Source organism: Polypterus senegalus, chromosome 3 (genome assembly GCF_016835505.1).
Source record: "Polypterus senegalus isolate Bchr_013 chromosome 3, ASM1683550v1, whole genome shotgun sequence".
Classification (NCBI taxonomy): Eukaryota; Metazoa; Chordata; class Cladistia; order Polypteriformes; family Polypteridae; genus Polypterus; species Polypterus senegalus.
Genome location: NC_053156.1, coordinates 44,923,028 through 44,941,673, shown reverse-complemented (window position 1 = coordinate 44,941,673; position 18,646 = coordinate 44,923,028). Strand labels below are relative to the sequence as shown.

General features: G+C 37.3%; 1 protein-coding gene and 1 long non-coding RNA gene across 6 annotated transcripts in view; one reads left to right on the top strand and one right to left on the bottom strand.

Moving 5' to 3' along the window:
• slc12a9 (solute carrier family 12 member 9) overlaps positions 1 to 18,646 on the bottom strand; it is a 253,109-nt gene that overhangs the window by 164,221 nt on the left and 70,242 nt on the right. The gene's annotated exons all lie outside the window — the stretch shown is intronic.
• Positions 1 to 18,646, top strand: part of LOC120525092 — a 55,401-nt gene that overhangs the window by 5,479 nt on the left and 31,276 nt on the right. For 3 of the 5 annotated variants that reach the window (XR_005632889.1, XR_005632891.1, XR_005632887.1), the window contains exon 2: positions 2,271 to 2,409. The exons of 1 other annotated variant lie outside the window; for it this stretch is intronic. This is a non-coding gene — a long non-coding RNA (uncharacterized LOC120525092). Of the gene's footprint in view, positions 1 to 2,252; positions 2,410 to 18,646 lie in introns of all 5 variants that reach the window. One more of the 5 variants, XR_005632888.1, reaches the window with a different exon arrangement.

Sequence of the window (18,646 nt, the reverse complement as noted above, 5' to 3'; positions counted from 1 at the left end):
ACTAAGCCGCCGACAAGTAAGATACCTATGGCGCACGCAGGGAGGAGCCACGCCCACCAACTCCAAGACCATTGGATACGACGACAACTCGCAGAGCCTCACCTACCAACTCGGGCACAACGACACAGAAAGAACAGCGTCTGTCTCCCACTAAGTGCGACTCATACACTCCCACTGGTTACATTATTACCCTTTGTGCACACCCCCCTCCCACCTCGCTACTACTGTGGTCAGGTGGATTATATATAGAAAAGCAGCCAACAACTCAAGTGACGAGTTGGAGGTGGGCACATGAGCGGGCAGTACATACTGAACGAGAAATCAGCAGACTAGCATGGCGGAGGGAGCTGAATGGACGTCCTTCTCCTCTCCTCCTGTTCCACACTCCGCGCCTGAGTGCACCCCCATCCCTCCGTCTGGCAGGAGAAGGCGCGATTGCGGTCCGCCAGTTTTCAGTCACGGACGATTGTGTGTTGGTTCGTTCCGTGCATTGTTACAATGTTGCTTTTCTTGCTGATTTATTACATTGCCGATTTTTTAAATGTTAATTTTCTCTCTGTGCTTAAAAATAATTAAAAAACCGGCCTGATTATGCAGCGTATGGTACGCCGCGGGTTGGCTAGTATACAATAAATGGTTATTAGTATATATGGTTCTCAGTTTTATTCAAATTCTGTGTACCTATATTTTGTTTTTTTTTATACAGTATACATTGTTAATCCCTAAAGGGAAATTGTCTTTTCACATGATCTTTTTTTGGAGTTCAGAGCACAGGGTCAGCCATTGTACAGAACGCCTTAGCAATCTTCAGGTTAAGGGCCTAGCTCAAAGGCCCAAAGGGGTACGATCTCTTCTGGCAGTAACAGCATATAAACCGATAACCTTCTTGATGCCAACGCAGATCCTTAGCCTCAGAGTCACCAACTCCTGATTAAGCATGTTTAGACTGCTACTGGCATTCAAGAATCAAATGTGTGACTGCTTCCATGTGTCAATTATGCATGCTTGGGCATAGCTGTTTATTCTCACTGCTACTAATGTTTGAGTGTCCCATCCAAAACTGTGCTAATAGGTAGATAAATAAGTAAGTAAATAGACAAATACAAACATAAACTCTCTCTGAACATACAAAAGAATTACTATAAAACAGGACAATTAATGTCCCATTCACAGTGAGGCATTATGCAGGTGTATTACTGTTAGTATAAAGAAGCCCCATAGTGTTTCTCGATGCACATTTGCTAAATAATTAATTGACTGAAAGTGTTAGTGTGTCAGAGAGAAGATATGCAGCACAGCATTCAGTTTTGTTTTAATTCCCCCTTTGCTGCTACTTCCAGAGGGGCAAGAATATGTCCTGTAACTAAACTAGCCATTTTAATTAGCTTGATGATTCAGTGGGCCTCTCTTGAAGTGATGTTACCCGTACAGCACACCATAGCATAGAAAACCGCACTGGCCACCACAGATTTTTTGACGAAGTTCAGCTGCTTCATGATTGCATATTTTGGAGGTTCATTGGTATAGTTCATGTATGGTTGTTTCAGGGTGGCAATCAGGTGGAGTTCATGCCCACATATGCACATTTACAAGATTATTGTGATTCATAAAGGTAAATTAAGTAGAAACGTGCATATACCGAATATGATTTATAAATCATATTTTGTTTTATTTTGGCATATACATTTTCACTCTTGAATCCATGCAAAGTTTTATAAATGAGAACCCTGGTCTTTAGTAAAGGTTAAAACACAAAAGCAGTTCCAACATTTACCAAAATTTAAAAACAAACCCATAGCCAAACATGAAATGAAGCAAAAGTCAAGTCCTCCTTCCTTTCTAAGATTTTTTGTTTGTTTACTGATGCAGTTGTCTCTTTTAAGATCTTTATGTTTATTGAGAGTGCTGATGTTATATATCTGGGTCTTGATCTTACAGGTCATGCCAAACACATTTATCAAGGCACAAAGTCTCCATATCTTCTAAGAACATGAAAAGATGTACACACAAAGTCCATCTTACTGCTTTACTTGGCTAACAAAGGAGATGTCTCATAAAAACACTACAATTGTTAGAGTATAGTTTAAGATTTTGAGAGCCTTTCATTCTGAAGAGTGAAAAGATTTGTGCAAAACAACTGAACCCTGGCTAAATCCAAGAGATAGGGATGAACATAACAAAGATGGAAAGATAGACAATTGAATTATTATTTCTCATATCTATATGTTACTTAACATGTGATATGATAACAGTTCTCTCTTTAAATGCAGTTATGTTCCATGTTCTTTGTGCATGGAGCACCAAGAGATGGGACCACCCTGATGCCACCACTCGTATACCCTTCTTCTGACTATAAACATGCGCTGAGAAGGCCTAGAGGTGGGAATCATTGTTGTTAATGGAGTTTTAGTAAGTATTGTGTTTTCTCTTTTTTGTCTTCCTTGATTTTTTTTCAGCTCTGCTAAAGGAAAATGATTTTAGGATTTTACAATGATTATTTAGGGTTGCCATATTGGCAACTCCTTTGTGCCTCTGCTTGCTTGTTTGAGCCTTTCTTTGTATTTTGTGAATTAAATGTTTAGTGTATAAAGATAATACAACCCAAGGGTTAATGGTTGTCCTTCATCCTGTAGGGCTTTCACTTCATTTTGGGACTATTATAATTATTTCGCCAATTACACATTTTTGGCCTTGCTCCAGCTGAAGCCAGCAGGATTCTGGCCTGCTCCCTAGCTGTTTTGGAGGCCTCTAATCCTTGATTTGGAGGACACTCCATTTATAACAGAATGGGAGTCTACCTAAATGGGAGGAAAGATATGGCACATCTTAGTGAGGATATTTAGATTCTACAGGAATAACTGGGGACAGAGACCTGTGGAAGGACATGGGGAGACAGCTTGCACAGGCCATTACCTCTTCTGGACTGCTAGATGGCAGCTCCTTGGGTTGCGGCAGCACCATGGATTCCTACAGAGAATCATGGGAACTGGAATTCTTTGGCTCAGCCATGTTGGGTTCTGTGTGTGCTACCAGGGGCTGCTATGGGAACTGGTTAGTCCTACTTTCTCAGGCTCCAGACTAACCCAGAAGTGCTCCCTGGCCATAATGAGGGGACACCAGAAGTACTACCAGGTTTTATATAAAAGAAGTTGCCTGCCTCATCTCAGACAGTCAGTGTTAGGAGGAAGGAGCCAAAGCTTTCCATTAGAAGTGGAGGAGGCAGAGAGAGAGAATGAAGATGACAAAAAGTTGCGGTGTGCTGTTTATTATACTTGTGGTTGTGGTGTGGGAAATGCTTTGAAAGGAAGGGTTTCCCACAATAGAAACCTGTTGCTTTTGTTATTCCTGGACTTGTGTCCAGGCCTGTTTGTGTCTGGTGTTTAGAGAGCTGGATCATTCCCTGGTGGCCACAACAGTACATTACTATCTAGCTCTAAATAAGCTTTTTTATTTTTTATTTGTGAAGAAATTAATACTCTCAAATAAGGTATGGGGACTATCAATTAGGTACTTTGTGATTTGGAAACTGCAGAGAGAGAACTTCTACTTAGATTAAAAAGGCTAAAATTAAACAAAATCACCAGGACCAGATAACATTTGAAAGTGGCACCACTGGGTACAGTCGTCGTTCTACCAGCTCTGATCAGACTATGTATTTACTTTGTGTTTAGTGTTATTTTTATTTACTTTTTTATATCCCTACTTTGGATTTAATGATTTATGATCACCAAACACTTATAAACATAGGACTGTGGGTCATGCACCAGCTTTCTGACTCTACATTCACTGATTCAGCTTGGCTGAGTAAAATCCTTTAGAAAAACAGCAATAACAACAGCAAACACACCTGCAAGAAATACCAAGGGAAAAATTCTGGAGTGTGCAACAGGCTAAGGGCTTGAGCATACTAACCACTTCTGCCCAATTTCCAAATAGCCAATGCCCAGTCAGTGGAGAACAAGCTAGACAAATACAGAGTAAGGATAAAGTTTCAGCAAGACATTTAGGACTGCAGTATCCGGCCCCATGTTTTCACTTTTTCATTATGGGTTATTGAGTGTAGGTAAAAATGGCAGATTTATCAATTTAGACTTTAGTCTACAACACATTAAAGTGTGTGAAGGGGTCTGAATACTTTCTGAATCCACTGTATATAAATGATTGACATATATATTTTACATAGCCCAATGCATGGAGTATAAATCAAGAGAATTTATTACTTAAATTATATACTTTAATAAAGTTTTGAGGATTCACCTGGATTAATGTGTACAGTCTGTGGTCTCTATGCTAGAAATAAAAGAGATACCAGCATTAGAGAAAGTCAGAAAAGGAGCAACTACTCTGATTTCGGGACTGTGAGATACAGTATTAGGAAAGATTGAATCAGTTGAACCTTTTCAGGTTAAGCAAGCACAGATAAAGTGGTGGCATGACTGAACTATTTAAAATTTATGAAGGGAATTAGTGTGATAGTTTAAATTTATATAAATATAAATTCTTCATTAAGAACATAAAAACTCATGACAACTGGTGAAAGATTAAATTTTCACAATCATTAGAAAACAGCAGATATTAATACCTTGAGACTGTAAAAAATAAACATGATATAATTTTTGAAAAATTAGATGAACAGAATTTGCAAGCTTTATTGAGCCAAATGGCCCAGTGTTGTTAATACTATTATAATATTCTCACCTAAAACACACTTCTTTTGGCTGTGGGAGAGAAACAGGACTATCTAAAGAAATGTTAACACAGACATATAGAGTAAATGCAAGATCCAAACAGAATATTCTTTAGCTAGTTTTTAAACACAAGATTCTGGAAAAGTGCAGCAGCAGCACTAACTACTGTTGTTCTACCATCAACATCGTGAACTGTTGATTTATTCCTTGCTTACATAGACTCCTTTTTTTAATAATTCTTGAAGGCAATTGTTGGTGTCTAATTTACTTGTTTCATAATTGCAAAAACGTATTTTATGTCTTCCCTTAATCTGTTTGCTTAAGATATTTTTTTAACCTTTCTTTGGAGCTTTCATTCTATTAAACTGTAATTACTGACTTATGTCTGCACTTTCTTTGGCAGTTATTACTTTTTTTTTATAATGGTTACTGATGTGAATTATACAGATTAATGGTAACCTATCTTGACTTGTACAACTCCTTTCCTAAGGTCCTATTTGCCTTTTTAATGAACAGCTGTAAAGTCCACTAGAACAATAGAACTCCCCAATGTTTCTCAGAGGCCATATTGAAAACTCCCCACTATGGAATTATGCAAATATATAAAAAATAATCTATGATACACTACTACATCGGTAACGTTAATAAATGAAGGGTGAGCTAAAATAATGGCCATTTATCCTTATTTTAAATACAAAAAATGAAGGACATCTGGCATTTTATTTTGCAGTTTATTAGAAAGTTTAGGGCCCCTAGCAAAAGCACTGCTATAGTAATTATACCATATTTATCATTGTAATTACAGTATAAGATCAGAGCATATTGTAATGGCACAACCTGAAAGAGCCATGTTATAAGCAAAGAATCCATAATGGAACTCTAAATCAGTGTAACAATATTCTCTGGTTTAAATGAGTACAGCAAGGTAAAGTTAGCTAAACCATTCATAGCTTATGAATTTCAGTATAACCTGCAAGATGAATTCTGAAATGAGCCATAAACTAAACTGGTAACGAATAAAAACAGAGCGGAAAATTGAGAAATATGAACATGCTTACTAGTTCTTCTTAAGATTATTGTCTTTGAATTTTTTATAAATAAAAACAGCGTAGGTGAGAATATTTTGAACTGGAAGAAAGACAACATTTATATATATATATATAGCACTTTTTCATACATACAATGTATCTCAAAGTGCTTTACAAGAAGTGTTAAAAAAAAAAAAAACTCATAACCAGTTTTACTCGAGACAAAGGCATGTTTATTTCTTATAACTATGATATACTAAAAAAGATCATTGTTTCGGTATTACAAAGGTGAAAATGGCAAATTGATAGTGCATTTATGTAAGTAATAAAAGAGAGGCACACATCTATATTTTTGCAAGAGCCAGTAAATTTAAAGTGTGAATTCTGTTAGTTTAAAATGAAAAGAAATGTATTATTAATGGCTGAATTTTCATTTGCTGAAACACCTTCCTTTTATGTCAAAATAAACCTATCCTGTAATTCATCTTATTGAAGCATTTAACAAGCGAGATATATGCCTTTGTATGACGCTGCCCAGTTAAATCATTCTACCTCATGTCATGTTATCTAATTTTCACACCACTTTTTTCCAGTGAGGGCTGTAGCAGGAATAGAATGAGTTGGTGGGGTTAGATCTTTAACTTCAGTGTGTCCAGTACAGAGCAATAAGTCCACGAATAGACCAGGTTCAATGCTAGGAAATGTACTGTGGAAAGGTTGTTCCACTTATAAAACTGCCTCAAAGCCACAGTAGTGACAAACTAACAATAACTTCAACCAGTCAAATAACCAAAATAATAACCAAAACCAAAAAAAAAAAAATTAGGAAAGTTAAGTTTAAGGGTGTGCACTACCTTAAAATGTGTGATATGAACACAGAGGGGTGCCATTTATATTGCTGAAGGGGCGTGTGCTCTGAACACAGAGGGGGACATCCTCTCAGTCATTTAAGTCTAATAGTACAGAATGCCTGCTATGGACACTGAGGGACACCATACATCCAAAACCCCCACCCACGGCTCCAAATGGGCTTCAATTGACACCGATAAAGGGACATGGTGGAAGAACAGAGAGGTGTAGGATGTGAATAAGGCTAAGAAGGAGTCAAATAAAATATCATTTTAGTCAAATAAAACTGATGAAAGATGAACTAGTCGTCATCTTGAGTGAGCAGGATAGAATCAAGTAGATTTAAGTGGTCTATAATATTGTAGCTACAATAATTAATTAAATTAAATAGGAGCTATATAAAGCTTTTAATTGCTTTTTTTGTAGAAGTGTCTCGATCTGTGCAGTCAGGTACATGAAATATAGTACATGTCACCCATATATAATACATGAAAAAGCAAGAACAAGACAACACAAACAAAACACAGAAACACCAGCAAGACGTAGCAGTGCAAACAAGTTATGTGTAGTTAATAAAAGCTATAAAGTACGCAGTGCAGTTTAATGTAAGAGTATAGATAATCGTAAATAATGTTCAGTGGAGAGATAAGGAAATCTGTTGATAGATGAATGAGAATTGAGCTATCATTTTGTTAGAATTTTGATAGAAATCTTTGGAAACAAAGACCTTTCTCTGTGTTTCTCCTGGCAGAGCCCAAGAATTTTTTTCTGACAGATTGATATAGCATAATAATGAAAACATAAGGCAAGATGGCACAATATAAAGGAAAAACAAGAAATAGAAAAGAGACAATAATAATAATGAAGAAGAAGAAATAAAATACATACATTATTGCGTACAAAAGAATCTTTCATTATCAGGTAAAATATATTAGTGAATAGATTATTGAATACAAAGACCACAGTGATGCATTTAATATTGAATGGACTTGATGGCTGCCTAAATACAATGCTTCATGGGTCTACATGGTCTTGTGATACCATTGCATGGAACGTGCCTGATACACCATTCATGGAAGATGCTCAAGGTGCAGCATCATTACATTTTTAAACCATCAACTTTGTTACCTCACAATGGAGAGAAACAGAAGGTCCACTTCAAAATCATTTTGGAAATTATTATCTGCCAGGAAAAAAAAAAATCCCCACAGCCCACTAACCTCCACACTTGGAACAGTACCCCACTTACGCCTGAACAGATGATAGATCCTCAAGAGTTAAATTAGAAAACAAAATATAAAAACTTCTTATTGGGAGCTAATGAGATCAATTAATTCTTAAAAATTGAAAAAGTAGAAGCAAAGGCAAAAATAAACCTGAACTAACTATCTGTACATCTTAAGATCTCAGAAAATGAAATGTCCTGTGCTTGAAGAATGACAGCACATGAGTGTAAACATGTACAGTAACTTTATCATAGTTTAAAAACACTAACTATAATACTTACTTGCTGTAAGTAGAAAGTATCTAGCATGCCTGTGTCAGATAAAGCTATGAAGTAGTAACCACACACTTAGAGAATGGGCAGGCTGACAGAATGCTTTAACAAGAATGTTAACCTAAAAATAAAAATAGGAGAAACAGATAATCATAATGTATAATTATTAAAGCAGATACAGCATAATCACAGAGTTGCCAATAAAAATTCTTTCACATGCCAACTCACACATGAAATGGGAAATAGCAGTTTTGAGCTTAATTTAGTGGTAGAAGAATCGAGAACTCTGGAGAAAGAAATCTCTCATGTTGTCATGCAACAGGCTAACCTACAAAAAGAAAAGTATACCTGCAAGCAGCCAAAGACCAAGACACCCCTTTCTTGAATGTCTTCTTTCCGTGAGTTTTTGGGGTTACACAACCTGAACTACCCTTGTTTAGAATGGATGCTTCCTTCTTTTTTGCCATTTGTGTTCAGAAAATTGAAAAGGAGGCTCCATCTGTTTCCAGCACACACAAAAACATTGAACCTTTAGTGTTGCACATTGTTACTCAATGTTGCCCGGTCCTCTGTCCATATTCATAAACCTAAGTGAAAGATACAGTTGAATTCTCTCCCTGAACAACTGACTGAGGCCTTGATATGTGAGGAATGTACTGACCTTGCGGAAAATGAGGTTCTGCTTTGAGAAAGACAGATACAGGTGCCGGTCATAAAATTAGAATATCATGACAAAGTTGATTTATTTCAGTAATTCCATTCAAAAAGTGAAACTTGTATATTAGATTCATTCATTACACACAGACTGATGTATTTCAAATGTTTATTTCTTTTAATTTTGATGATTATAACTGACAACTAATGAAAGTTCCAAATTCAGTATCTCGGAAAATTAGAATATTGTGAAAAGGTTCAATATTGAAGACACCTGGTGCCACACTCTAATCAGCTAATTAACTCAAAACACCTGCAAAAGCCTTTAAATGGTCTCTCAGTCTAGTTCTGTAGGCTACACAATCATGGGGAAGACTGCTGACTTGACAGTTGTCCAAAAGACGACCATTGACACCTTGCACAAGGAGGGCAAGACACAAAAGGTCATTGCTAAAGAGGCTGGCTGTTCACAGAGCTCTGTGTCCAAGCACATTAATAGAGAGGCGAAGGGAAGGACAAGATGTGGTAGAAAAAAGTGTACAAGCAATAGGGATAACCGCACCCTGGAGAGGATTGTGAAACAAAACCCATTCAAAACTGTGGGGGAGATTCACAAAGAGTGGACTGCAGCTGGAGTCAGTGCTTCAAGAACCACCACGCACAGACGTATGCAAGACATGGGTTTCAGCTGTCGCATTCCTTGTGTCAAGCCACTCTTGAACAAGAGACAGCGTCAGAAGCGTCTCGACTGGACTGCTGCTGTGTGGTCCAAAGTTATGTTCTCTGATGAAAGTAAATTTTGCATTTCCTTTGGAAATCAAGGTCCCAGAGTCTGGAGGAAGAGAGGAGAGGCACAGAATCCACGATGCTTGAGGTCCAGTGTAAAGTTTCCACAGTCAGTGATGGTTTGGGGTGCCATGTCATCTGCTGGTGTTGGTCCATTGTGTTTTCTGAGGTCCAAGGTCAACGCAGCCGTCTACCAGGAAGTTTTAGAGCACTTCATGCTTCCTGCTGCTGACGAACTTTATGGAGATGCAGATTTCATTTTCCAACAGGACCTGGCACCTGCACAAAGTGCCAAAACTACCAGTACCTGGTTTAAGGACCATGGTATCCCTGTTCTTGATTGGCCAGCAAACTCGCCTGACCTTAACCCCATAGAAAATCTATGGGGTATTGTGAAGAGGAAGATGAAATACGCCAGACCCAACAATTCAGAAGAGCTGAAGGCCACTATCAGAGCAACATGGGCTCTCTTAACACGTGAGCAGTGCCACAGACTGATCGACTCCATGCCACGCTGCAGTAATCCAGGCCAATGGAGCCCCAACTAAATATCGAGTGCTGTACATGCTCATACTTTTCATGTTCATACCTTTCAGTTGGCCAACATTTCTAAAAATCCTTTTTGCATTGGTCTTAATTGATATTCTAATTTTCCGAGATACTGAATTTGGGACTTTCATTAGTTGTCAGTTATAATCATCAAAATTAAAAGAAATAAACATTTGAAATACATCAGTCTGTGTGTAATGAATGAATCTAATATACAAGTTTCACTTTTTGAATGGAATTAGTGAAATAAATCAACTTTGTCATGATATTCTAATTTTATGACCGGCACCTGTATTTTATAGAAGAGGAAAGAAAAAATGGGTAGAAGTCTTATTTTCTACTGTATTTTATGTACAGACTAGCATTTCTGAGACCATGCAAATGGCATAACTTGATATTAGAACATTAACTAACATGAAAAGTAAATGAGATGAAAGCAAAGTAGATTTTCTAAGAGACATGGCTCAATACAAACAAGATGGATTCACGTACTGAAGTTTTTTTATTCTCTTTGACATGAAGGGAAAGGCATTGGTGTTGCAGTTATTTTCTGTTTTATTGTAAAAGCACAACTCTTAGTAATTTTAATTAGAATCTTTTTATAATCAAATGTGTCATCCACCTAAGTACAACAACATATTCATTAATTTTCAGATAAATTACCTACCATAATTACTAGCCTTGACAGAATTATCATAGCTTAAGATATGAATTTTTTGTGTCCAAGCTCTTAACACCAGTTTAAGATTGTCTTTATTGGCTTATATTCACTTTTATAATTGACATTTTTTTAAAAAGAGCCTTATGTTTGAAACCCTAGAAAAATATAGGAAAAAGAAAACATTTCACTGTAGAGAATAAGACAGCACTGGTGTGTCTTTCAACAAGTTGGTCTCAAGCATTGCAATGCCATGTAGAATTGTTAGGTCATAAATGGGAAAAGTGTGACAGAACAGCATAAAGTGGTGAAGGACTCGGAGATCAGGATCAGTAAAGGAATAAAACCAGAGCAAGCAGCACCAAGAATAAAGTGGTGGAGAGTAAAAGAGGAAGAGCTTAACAACAGGTGTAGGGAGAACATTTTAAATGAAGTGATATCATATAAGAGCAGTTGTATGGAGAGTAGGTGAAGAGGTGTTAGATATGATGCCAGAAAGGAGACCATCTGAGGATAAAGAACAGTGGCAGATTTAGGCATGGATGACATGGACAGCTGAACAAGGCAGCATGGGACGCCAAAACCAAAAAAAAAAATAGGAACGTTTAAAGGTGTGTACTACCTCAAAATGTGTGGTATGTACACAGAGGGGAGACATTTATGTTGCTCAAGGGGTGTGCACTCTGAACACCGGGGGGAACACCTCTCAGTCGTCTAATTGTAATAGTACATCGAGGGGTGCCATCTAACCAAAAACCCCACCCATGGCTAAAAAATGGGCTTCAACCGACACTGATAAAGGGACATGGTGCAAGAGCAGAGAGGTGTAGGATGGGAATAAGGTTAAGAAGGAGATAAATATAAGATAAATAAGACATCACTTCTGCGGTGGGTTGGCACCCTGCCCAGGATTGGTTCCTGCCTTGTGCCCTGTGTTGGCTGGGATTGGCTCCAGCAGACCCCCGTGACCCTGTATTCGGATTCAGCGGGTTAGCAAATGGATGGATGGATGGATGGAAGACATCACTTAATCAGATAATGTGATTGAAAGATGAGCAAAGTGTGGTTTTGAGTGAGCAGGATAGGATCAAGAATAGAATACAGTGGTACTTTGAAAGTCTAGGGAATGTCTAAGAGAATCTAAGGGTAGTATTTATGGATGTAGTCCTAAATGAAGGTCTAGTACCAAGAAAAAGGAGGGATGAAAATAAAGAATAGAAAGGTAAGATGGCTGGATAAAATAACAGTTAAAGTGTGGAACAGTTTCAGGGAAGAGGAAATAGAGATCTCTGAACTGTGTTGTGAGAACTAATGCCGAAGATCTATGAAAATGACATTGTGGAAACTATGACGGGATAAATCTGTTGTCACACACAATGAAAATTTGGGAAGAGGTTAAAGAAAAAAGGCCTAAGGAAGAAACCACCACAGGGGAGAAGCAGTTTGGTTTTATGCCAGGGAGAAGAACAACTGACATAGACCTTGCTTTGAGACAGCTTATAGAAAAGCATTGAGAAAAACAGAAAAATTTGCATATGGTGCTTATTGATTTGGAAAAGGCTTATGATAGACTGCCATATTAAGAGGTCTGAATGTGCATGAGAGAGAAAGGGGGACCACATAAGCATGCAATGATTCTCCAGGATATACAGTATATGAAGGAGTAAGGACTCAGATTAAGAGCAGTATATGGGTAACACACAAGATCCTGATTAAAGTAGGTCTGCACTAGTGATCTTCTTTAAGTCCTTGTTTCTTTGATCTGATTATGAATGTGTTAACTCATGGGATAAGAGATCAGTCCCCCTGGTGCACACTTTTTGCTGATGACATTGTATTATATGGCACAAGAAAAGAGGGAGTGGAGAAGAAGTTGGAAGAATGGAGAAGAACCTCGGAACATAGTGGGATGAACATAAATAGAACAAACACAGCATATTTGAGGTTTAATGACTATCAGAAGTTAGTCTGCAGTGAGAGCTAATGAAAAGAATGGGTAAATTTAAATATATCGGACCAGTGGTGGCTCAAGACAGAGAACTGGATGCAGAGATAACCCACAGAGTGCAGGATGGATGGAACAATTGGAAGAAGGTATCAGGAATATTTATGCGATCGTAGGAAGATAGTGGTCAGACCAGTAATGATGTATGGAGCTATGACATGAGCAGTAAAGGGAGTGTTGGAGAAGATGTTGGATATACAGTGGTGTGAAAAACTATTTGCCCCTTTCCTGATTTCTTATTCTTTTGCATGTTTGTCACACAAAATGTTTCTAATCATCAAACACATTTAACCATTAGTCAAATATAACACAAGTAAACACAAAATGCAGTTTTTAAATGATGGTTTTTATTATTTAGGGAGAAAAAATCCAAACCTACATGGCCCTGTGTGAAAAAGTAATTGCCCCCTTGTTAAAAAATAACCTAACTGTGGTGTATCACACCCGAGTTCAATTTCCGTGGCCACCCCCAGGCCTGATTACTGCCACACCTGTTTCAATCAAGAAATCACTTAAATAGGAGCTGCCTGACACAGAGAAGTAGACCAAAAGCACCTCAAAAGCTAAAAGAACATTAGGGCCCGTCTCAATTTTGCTAAGAAACATCTCAATGATTGCCAAGACTTTTGGGAAAATACCTTGTGGACTGATGAGACAAAAGTTGAACTTTTTGGAAGGCCAATGTCCCGTTACATCTGGCGTAAAAGGAACACAGCATTTCAGAAAAAGAACATCATACCAACAGTAAAATATGGTGGTGGTATTGTGATGGTCTGGGTTTGTTTTGCTGCTTCAGGACCTGGAAGGCTTGCTGTGATAGATGGAACCATGAATTCTACTGTCTACCAAAAAATCCTGAAGGAGAATGTCCGCCATCTGTTCATCAACTCAAGCTGAAGCGATCTTGGGTGCTGCAACAGGACAATGACCCAAAACACACCAGCAAATCCACCTCTGAATGGCTGAAGAAAAACAAAATGAAGACTTTGGAGTGGCCTAGTCAAAGTCCTGACCTGAATCCAATTGAGATGCTATGGCATGACCTTAAAAAGGCGGTTCATGCTAGAAAAACCCTCAAATAAAGCTGAATTACAACAATTCTGCAAAGATGAGTGGGCCAAAATTCCTCCAGAGCGCTGTAAAAGACTCATTGCAAGTTATCGCAAACGCTTGATTGCAGTTATTGCTGCTAAGGGTGGCCCAACCAGTTATTAGGTTCAGGGGGCAATTACTTTTTCACACAGGGCCATGTAGGTTTGGATTTTTTTTTCACCCTAAATAATAAAAACCATCATTTAAAAACTGCATTTTGTGTTTACTTGTGTTATATTTGACTAATGGTTAAATGTGTTTGATGATCAGAAACATTTTGTGTGACAAACATGCAAAAGAATAAGAAATCAGGAAGGGGCAAATAGTTTTTCACACCATTGTAGTAGAAAAAAGAATGTTGAGATGAACTTGTCATTTTATAAAAAGGGACAAAATAAGAGATGAAGCACTTAGAGTTAAAACAAAACAGATAAGTCTAACAAAGAACAGAACAGTAGGTTGAAGTGGTATGGACATGTGATAAGGAGAGACAATTCATATGTGAGCAAAAAAGTGATGGAAATAAAAGTACATGGGAAATGAAAACAAAGTAAAAGAAGATTGAAAGGAAAAGTGTTTGACAGCAGAGGAGGTGCATGACCGAGCTGTATGATAAAGGTTAATCAGGCATATTGACACCCACATAAAAGTGGGAAAAGATGAAGAGGAGGAAGAAGAAGAAGAAAAAGAAGATGTTATGGATACTGTGATGTGCCTAAGGATTACTATGAGAGCAAAAGAACAGGGAGATGATAAATGCAGAGCCAGAGGTAGTCAAATACACACAAAAGTAAAAATCCAAAAGGTTAATATGAAACAGGAGTCAAAGGGCAAATTATGTGAGTTGAAAATGAAAAATATGCCGAGAGCCAAATAAACAATCTTAGCTCTATGCCTAATTTTAATAAAGCTAATTATCTACTAAGAAAGCATAATGAAACTGTTTATTTACCAAGGGATAAGAAGCAATGGGCATGCAGTCCAATTTATACTGTCAGTTCCAGTGGTGTACCAACTCCAACATCACAGTTATGTGACTAGTGAAAACAAAATGGTAACCAAGCCCAGTTTTGTCAATTCTTATGCAGCATTTGCCATATGGCACAGCTGATAAGTTGTAAGTCACAGCTGTGTCATTCCCCATGTTCATGCTACCCAACTGGGAAAGTAAACATGGATGCCCCCATGAAAGCTGGTGGTTGGCTGGTGTTCCAGGAACAAATTCTAATAGTTTCATTGTACAGATAAAAGAGAAAACTGAGGAGCAAGAAAGGCACAATAAGTGTGTTCACATGTCTAAAAAAGACTTTTATGCTTTTGGCAAAGATGTATAGAACTATTTGTGCTTGGAAGCCGCTTTTAAAAAAAAATTGTCATGCAATATTCAATAGTCATTGTCAGTCACCATGCAAAATTCAATCCTCATGTAATGTACAATCACTTAACACAAAATATAACTGATTATCTATCTTTACAATGACAAATTTGTAAACAATATAACAATCAATACACATATACTGTACATGTTATTAGTCTAATGTTACACAATACTATCCTGATATCAAACAATGCAACCGGCTGACAACAAGATCAACCTACTAATGATTGATGTTTTATGATGCAACTTACCAGGAGCAAACACGTTCATTCTGACAGTCAAAGCCTTCTCTGAGAAATTTGTAGTAGAGTCACTTGCTGCCTGATACAGAGGAGCATTCAGAGGTCTATTCCTCTATGGATTGTGGAACAAAGTCAAGCCACTGTCTACAAAAACTACAGGAGTAAAACGTTAAATATGATTATCTATGGCGTATGTCTTTGCAGTCAATAACACAACTGCACAAAGCAACCATTTTGAGCACAATGCATGAACAGTACTTCATGCCAAGCTAACATGTTTAGCCCTTTACTATTTTTCCAGGTAATGTTAATGTTTACCTTCTCAATATTCAGTTTTATAGATTAATGTGATTAATTTAAATTAAATTCTTCTAATAAAGAAATTAAACCTACAAAATGTAACTGTACTTATTGTTTGTGGTATAAGCTGCCATTTGGGGTTAGTCAGACTTGATAGAACAGGCCTGAGCCTGAGAGTAGTATTTTTAAGTTTGGGACGCATTTTCGTTTTCCCAGTCGGAGGTTGGAAATTGTGAGTTCCAAGTTATAACAAATGCAAAGTTATTTAATTTGAGAATTAACAATGGGAACTAATTCATAGAGTATGCAAACCTTAAATGAATCAAAAACATATGCATAAAACAAGTATGATATAATAGTCCTGCATTTTATGTAGGTACCAGAACAGGAAGAGCTGAAGGTGGGGCAGCAAGTGTGATGCCACTGTTTTTTGGGGTTTTTTGTATGGCTAAGGGCGGAGTTGTAAAAAAGGTTTTATGATTTTATTTACCAAAAATTTTAAATATTTTGCCAAGAGATATGAAAACCTGGAAAACATTTTAAAAGATGTAAAAAACACATTTTTCCAGGTGGACATTATTATCAGCTTGTTTAAATAATTTAAGAATCTAATATTTACAGAATCAAATTATTTTTAGCTTAGAGTTTGCTTAGCACAGCTAGTCTGGCTGTTACCATTATGGTATTGTGTGATAGCAGTAAATGGGTAATAAAATTGGTGACATTAGCATCAGCTATTAGCCCATTCTGTTTCTTCTTTTCTTTCTCTATCCTTCTGAACCATCAGGTGCAACTGTACCATTAAGGAGGTTTCCTTTCAGTTTTATGAAACACATTATTGGCTTGACGGATAATGCTCCAACAGAGAAGGCAGAATCCAATAGATGATAATGTACATTACAAATTAAAAATCTACAAAAATTTTTTTAAATAATTCTTACTTGTCTTTTCCTTTAGGGCAAAAGTAAACATTCTTGCACATTATAAGTTGGGCAGTTTGTAGGCAACCACTCCTATTAATCATTTTTTTTTAAATTAATTTTATTACAATCCATAAAAAGCAATCAAGTTTTTACAAAAAGAAAAATTTAGTTAAGAACAGATCCCCACCCCTGAGAGAGAGAGCAAGCCAAACGGCATTAAATTTAAGGCTTGTAAACATACCTAAATTAATACATTTTCTGTGCTTTATGAACTTATTTTAAAATATTACTGATTAGATCCTGCCATGTTTTGAAAAAAGTCTGTATGGATCCTCTAACTGAGTATTTGATTTTTTCCAACTTCAAATAATATAACACATCGGTTTCCCACTGACTTAAAAGAGGAGAGTTTGGGTTCTTCCAGTTTATCAGAATCAGTCTGCATGCCAAAAGTGTAGTGAATGCAATCACAATTTGTTTGTCTTTCTCCAAAAAAAAAAAAAATCATGTTTCTTAAATGCACATAGTAATACTGTAAACTAGATGTACTCCAAGCCAGGACATGAATATCTAGGTAGAAGAAACAGAGGTTAATTCACTTAGTGTTACTCTTGTGAAGATGAACCAATGGTAAAGCTCTGGTAAAAGCAACAACAACGAACCAGCATTTACCTCAGTGACTGCTATGGTAAGGTTTGATATGAACCTAACAGCTGAGGCTTTAGCAGGTAAAAAAATAACTAGAAGCTGGAAGTAGGTCTCTCCAGAGTGAAGGAGACAGTTCATCTGTTTTGAATATTCTGTACCAACTGTTACCAACAGATCAGAGAAAATTTCAAAGCCACTTAGTTCAAAGATTCCAGGGGCTCAGAGCCAATCACAGGCAAGAACAATCATTTGAAGATAATTTTTATATGTACACAGTACAGGAAGATATGAAAAAAGATGATCCATTGTGGCAACCCCTAACGGAAGCAGCCAAAAGAAGAAGAAGTACACAGTATGCTGAGATTCTTATTGGCATGTCTCCCACAGATTTATGTCAGTAGTATAGTATAGTGAATAAAATGCTAATTATCAAATATAACATTAAAAGGTATATATAAATAAGGAACACACATCAAGTACACTCATGCAATTGTCAGTATGAGCAGCTGTTGAGGAGCCTTAGAACCCTAGTATGAAAACTATGCCCTAGAGCAGCCCTATTCAATAGGCGGCCCATGGGCCAGAACCGGCCCATCAGTCATTTTGGACCGGCCCACTGACTACATACCTCTTAATAAATTATTTATTAAATAGCTGCGACTTAACTGTAAGCGCGACAGTTTATAACATTTTGCGATATTTTACGGGACGTCGCACAGCTGTTTACGCTCTTGATGGAAAGTTTATGACAGTTTAAAACAGCAGGAACATGTCACATTCAAAAGGGAAGAGATGTAAGGTTGACAGCGAAAATAGAAAATTTAATAACGAGTGGACTGATAAGTTTGCACACATACAAAATGCTGAGGGAAAACCCATGTGCCTTGTCTGTCTTGTCATTTGCTCGGTAAATAAAGAATACAATGTGCGGAGGCACTTCAAGACGACTCAGACTAACTTTGATAATGAATATCACCCGGGCTCAGAGGCTCGACAGATAAAAATAAAGACACTGACTCACAACTACCAGCGAAGTTGTGTGGTTTTCACCCGAACCTGCAATTTGCAGCAGAAAGCTAAAACAGCATCTCTCCATATTGCATGGATACTGACTAAAAATAAAAGACCATTTAGAGATTCTGAAACAGTAAAAGAATGCATACAAGCATGGTGCGCCCTCGATGGCAGGGAAGATCAAAGGACTGTCTGCACTTACGCCAAAAATGAAGTCGCTGCACTGCCTCATCCATCAGAGTGTCCCTTGCCCACAATTAAGTGGTGAGTTGAAAAACACAATGGATTCTGTTATGGCTACAATTAACTTTATCAGATCAACATCTAGTTTCCA